Raw genomic sequence first — 6,000 nt, forward strand, 5'->3', positions numbered from 1 at the left:
GCCCAAACAAACAAGTGAGCGAGAGAAAGAAAGAGCAAACATTTTCCTTGCCCAGTCCGACCACCAACCATTGACCAATCACAAAAATGGCCAAAAGTGCCGAAGAAAGCTATGGCATTACACAGCACAATTTACCATGGGGAATAGTACCTTACTGAATATTGCATTTACTGATTGCATTTATTGATTGCTGCCAGTTCCACACACGTGCAACAATCATGGTGGCGCTCCATACATTAGAACAGTGCATTTGTCAAGGTAACATACCTGTATGTCTGTACTATATTATTCTAATGTAACATTTACCACTTTGTTAGTGCAATGAAGTTGTGATCTTCAGCTTAAGACAGCTCATAGATTCATCTAGATGTACAATGTTTACGTTGTTGCTTTGTTGAGGCATGCTATAAGTGCCAAAGCCGTGGTATTTACTTGGGAGGCAGGGGCAGTCATAGGTGATCACCAGCTTTGAAGCTGGGTTCTAGGAACAAACCACAATTATTACAATGAGCATCCAATAAAGTGCAACTCAATTAGTTGAACAGTTTGTTCCACATGCTCGTGATTCCTGCTCCGCGTAGACCTGCAGAAACTCCTCTGCAAAAATGTACCACACTACACAACAAGTACCTATATTTAATTTGTGAAAAAATGTGCATATTGTGTAAATGCAGAGATGTTTGCAACAACTTACGGAAAATTTATTTTATGTGAGGTATTGCAGGATGTTGCAGTAGTGTGTTTATGCTGACATGTCAGGGAGACGATATGGTGTGAAACCTGTTTTCATGCAGATTAGTTATGTATTAGCTCAAGCTAATGAGAGACTTTGGTATGTGATCAAAACACGCTTTTGAACTTTCAGAGTGGTCTTTATTCTTTGGTTTTTTGCTTGCAACATTGGCAGCACTTTTTTTTTTTTTTTTTTGTAAATTGAATGCGAGAAAAAAAGATGCCATCTTGCAACTGCTACAGGCACCAGCATCATCTTCTTAAACACATCGAAGAATAAAAACACGAAGCTTTTCAGCCACACGTCGGCGCTGCAGTCGAAGTCTCGTGGCGCGAGACCACCGCGGGAGCAGCGACGTCACCGGCACCGTGGCGCCCTCGTTGGCGGCCGGCGCGACGCGCCGGAGTCGAGGAGCAGACGGCGGCCGGTGAGGAGGTTGTGAGAAGCGAGCGGCGCAGTCTCGGTTTAAGCCTGCCGCCGGTGGGTCGTGCTTAGTCTCGTGGTGTTATAGTAGTTCACCTCCCGTCGCCCTAAGCGGTCCTCGCCGCAGAACGCCGGCCAGTCACCCGCAGCGCTAAAAGGTGAGAGGACTCGACCGTGCACGCGCTCGGATGAAGAAACTGGTGCCGGTGGTGGTGCTCGTAAGCCGGGGAAGGCCCGGTGACTCGGGAAGGGGGCCGGGCAGCTCGCGGCAGCCATCGATTGAGGAGGTTGCAGAGGAGGAGGAGTCGCGCTGCGGCTATCGATTGGCCCGGCGGCCACGAGGTTTCTTCCAAAGGAGCGGCGGTGGCCGCCATACCCTGGTTGCAGAGTGTGAGCTGCTGGATCCGACAGCTGGGCGCAGCGAAGCGCCTCTGGCGAGCGAGCTAATCTTGGGCTGGGCCAGAACCAAAGCCTAGCTCGCGCCGCGGTGCTCGAGTTGACCACGACGAATTCCATTCGTCCGTGAACGCCCGCCGCAATGCTTCACGATTTGAGGACAACGAGACATTGGGTATCATCCCCATCCACCGTTGCTTTGAGCGAAAGCGTGGGACGGGCAGCACCTAATGTATAAGGAAGCCTGCTAAGGAGGAGCGTCCACAGTTGCGTCGTTTCTAAAACTGTAGCTAGTCCCGAAGAAAATTGCGGAATACGGCGACTGGCGTGCGAACGCGGACTGCCCCGTACCCCGACATAACTTGTTGAATTGGGAAACGTGATTAATCGCCTCTACGCCCGCTCGTGTCTCGTTCGCGCAGAGGTGTCATCTTCTTTCGGGTGGGAGTAAAAGTTTGGCCCGATTTTGGTGCCAGAACTCTGGAAGGCTTAAGCCTTAACATATTGCTCGCTCGGCATGTAACGTTGCTGATGCCACGGTGTCTCATCCCTTGCCCGTCTTCACCTGGGCGGGAAAGTTCGGAAAGGGAGGGGCGCCGTCCGAAGGCACGTCCAACTCTTCAACTGGTCCTTGGGGCAATGTCAAGGATATATATATATATATATATATATATATATATATATATATACTATAGTCGCAGTGATTTACGAGTAATCGCAGTGTTCTCGATTTGGGTCCTTGCTTCACTGTGGAGACTGCGAACTCCGTACATTCGTAAGAAGAATCGCAAACTGTATGCACTCGCAAAATACGGCTTGTTGATTAGATTCATGTACCGCAGGAATTTAAGCCCTATGGCTTGCAGCAAATATGCTTAAAGCGTTTATAAATAGCACCGACATATAGATCAGCTCTAAAGAGGAGCAAAATACGAAAACAGATGCTTGGTTTTGCTAATTCTTTAAAAAAAGATCCAACAACGAGGAGTGTCGGATGCCTCTTTGCCATTGTTGCTTCTATTTATTTATTTACGCATCACTATAGAAAACTGAGTTCGGCAAACCGACATCATCGTATGCAAGGCGATACATATTAGTATCCGGGAGTTTGCGCTAATAATATGGCTATCCACATGGATTTGTTCGCACACTCAGGCCTATGAGGTGCTAAGAGGACGGTTATGTTCAGATTTCATACGCAGAAACATGTTACGATGAAATCATAACTGGGCTGCGACCGTTTCGTTACAGACGTAATTTCGTTATACAGAATCTACTCGTATACATGCTTCCGAGCCCTGTTCGACGAGTGTATATATACGACGCCTTCTTCTCGACGTGTTCATCGCTTCGGTACACGCTCTTTCGTTGTAACGAGGTTTTCCTGCGCACTGCAGAATAGTACGATTGCCAAACGACACGGTGTGGTGCCGCAGTGTGGGTCCATTAAGGCGCCTTGCGGTAGACCGATATCAACACGATCCGCGCACAATGGGACGATATGTACTCGGCTGTTGTCCGGAAGGAGTAAATGGGTTTCTCTGATAACCCCCCCCCCTCCTTTTTATTTTATTTTTCTGCCTCTTTTCGTCTACTGCAAAGCCAAGCCTCGGCGACCGGGCTCCCCCGCTGACCCGCTCGCCGCAGTGGGTCGGTCGTTGCCCTTGGCTCGATACTGCGCTGGCTGCGGCGGTAGCGCAGCCGTGCGGCTCTTATACGAGCGCGAAAAAAAAAAAATGGGTGACGTGACCGCGCTTCATTGGTTCCAAGCTCGATATTCTGTGTGCCCCGTAAATCTGCTCAGTGGGAAATTTCCCAAAGAATATGGATGAAAAAAAAATAATATCGCTGTAATTGATGGCTGCAGGCTCGTGGTGAACTCTGCTAGTCGATTTGGATAAGTTATTTTCTTCGTTGGCAAGAAGGAATGCCCATTTAGTCTACTACACATGTAACGTCTATGGTTAACGCAGCGCTGCGCCAATGGAACATGACAACCGGGCTACATCGTATACTGGCTAACCAAACGTGCGTTTCCGTCTGGAGAATGGATAAATATGTATCTCCAAGTGGACCAGGGAAACTCGCCGTTTATTCTTCATCGGTAACGTGTAGAGTCCTTGTTGAAAGTACTTGAAATACTTCGCGCTCAAAGCAATTAGAAAAACGTAGCAGCTTCGCCTGAAAGGCGAAGCATCGATTGTGATAGCAAATTATTACACAGCTATACGAAATAAGGATAGTAGTTTTATCGGACGTATAAACTTGTAAACATAAGTATCCTAAATAAATTAACAAGCATCGTGTCACGCGCGCACAAGCAAACATGAACACATCTCACTCAATGGCCGCGGACACTCGCTCTCAAAACGCTGGCGTGAGGAAGCGCGCCGCAGCAGCGAGCGAATTGACCTTCGTGCTGCCTCGCTTCAACGCGAACTAGGCGGCGAGAATACAGTGCACACGAAGCTATCAGCACTCGGCTCACTCTATCCCCATCGCAGATCTCTTTCAAGATAGGGCCCGCCTTGACGCGCCATACGCAGCCTCCGCCGGAGTAGCCCCGCCCCCCGGTTCCTTGCGCGCGACGGAAGACGGCGCGCTTCCTCTCCGCTTTGCTCCTCCCTTGCGCGCGCGAGATTGAGCCCCCATTGTCGGCTCACCCTCGCACGCTTCCTCTCGCACATGCAGTATACGGCCGCGATCACGCTGTTATCGCCCTTGGACTTAATGAGGGACATCACGGCGATGCCGACGACGACGGTAGAAATGCGCCTGGAGTGCAATAAAATGGGATGAGACCGATGGATGACGCATTCTGAGCTCTTGTACTGTTCAGCGTGTGAGGTCGAAGCCTCTCTCACTTTATGTTCAGCGTGTGTTTTCGGGAGTAAGAGAAGAGGTTGATATCACTGTGACACTGTCTCAATTTCGCGTTCGAACTCCGGCCCAACATGTCGCAACGGCGTTGCAAATTTCGCTTTAATTTCGCAGAGTTTTGATGCTTTCCGAGACGGAAAGGTCGACAAAAGTTGCGAGCTCGGCCTTTTGTATTTTATATATATAGTGCGCCACTTCATAATGCAGAATTAACAGCCTCAGGCGGCCATCGTTACGCGGCTTCGAAAATCGTCATACGCATCTTCCTCCTCCCTGCTGTATAAGAGTACTTGTAAACGAGTACGCAAGTTAGCGTCGCTCCATGGGTGTAATACATAATATTTATGTTCAAGATGTCGCGATACATGCGTCTTGGTTACAACGCTTTGGTCAGTGCATGTGGCAGCTTGTACAATTAATTGGTAACAGATGTAATAGCAACAAATCGCCGTGTTTGTGTTTCCTTTTCTTGTGTCCTTGTGTTGCGCGCTCTACGTCCGTTCGTTGCTGTATACTAAGTCCCAACTTCCCCGAGCCTCCAAATTCATCCAATAGTTTTCCTCAGTTCAACATCTATGATAAACTCCCCGCACTGGCCTATGAAACTCGAAACCCACGTCACCCGTCCATCGACAGTTCTTTTCTCCACGTTCCCTTGGATACGGGAAACCAGAACGGACTGGCAGTAAATTTAATTGTAGACCTGACATCGGAGAGACGCCAGAGGGGCGTGGACCTGCTCGCAATACCTTTCCTGAAACGGATGCGCCTATACCAAACCTGACGTCCGACCGCTCTCGCGCAACGTGTTTAAATCGATGATTTCGATGCCTCCCTTGACCCGCTTACGGACTATTTAAGGACTTCTTTTTAGGGGCTTTTTTCTTGCATGTTCGAGGTGCATCTGTTTTAAGGCAGTAGGCAAAAACATTAAGGTGTTCTAAGTATCGCACACTCTGAGTTAGGGAACGCAAACCGCCGAGCGTACAAAAGAACCCAAACTTCTTGTATATAAAAACGCGAGCAGGATGTAGGGCTTTAGGTACGCGAAGAATTTTGTGTGCGCTACTTCTAAAACTCCCTATTGCGAATTGCAAAGTGCAACTTCGCACCATGCAGGAACTTCAGTAACGTTCTGTAGTGAGAGTCCTCTTGAACCCACGTGGACATCCCTCGAGTACCATTTTCAAGCTTGGTAAAGATACACTGAAGAGAAACGGTAAGGTAAGCTAGCTCCATTGGTGGACTACACTTCTGGGGTATACCAAGTAGGCTAACACTCGTATGTTGTGGGCGAAAACCAGGGTGGACGGTACATCGAAAGACGTGCGGCAACATCAGTTTGACATCCCCGCACCGTAGCTACCCGTGCCTTCGTAAATTTCGATAGCACCTGACAGGGGCGTAGCCAGAAATTTTTTTCGGGGGGGGTTCATCGGCCCGACCGGGGGGGGGGGGGGGGGGGGGGCAAGCGTCTGCTTTCCTCTACGTCACGTGATCGATAATAAATATCGGTAGTTTAAGCACCCTCTATGTATGTATATCAAAGACATGGGACCCCCCCCCCC

The sequence above is a fragment of the Dermacentor silvarum genome, chromosome 10 (assembly GCF_013339745.2).
Source record: "Dermacentor silvarum isolate Dsil-2018 chromosome 10, BIME_Dsil_1.4, whole genome shotgun sequence".
Classification (NCBI taxonomy): domain Eukaryota; kingdom Metazoa; phylum Arthropoda; class Arachnida; order Ixodida; family Ixodidae; genus Dermacentor; species Dermacentor silvarum.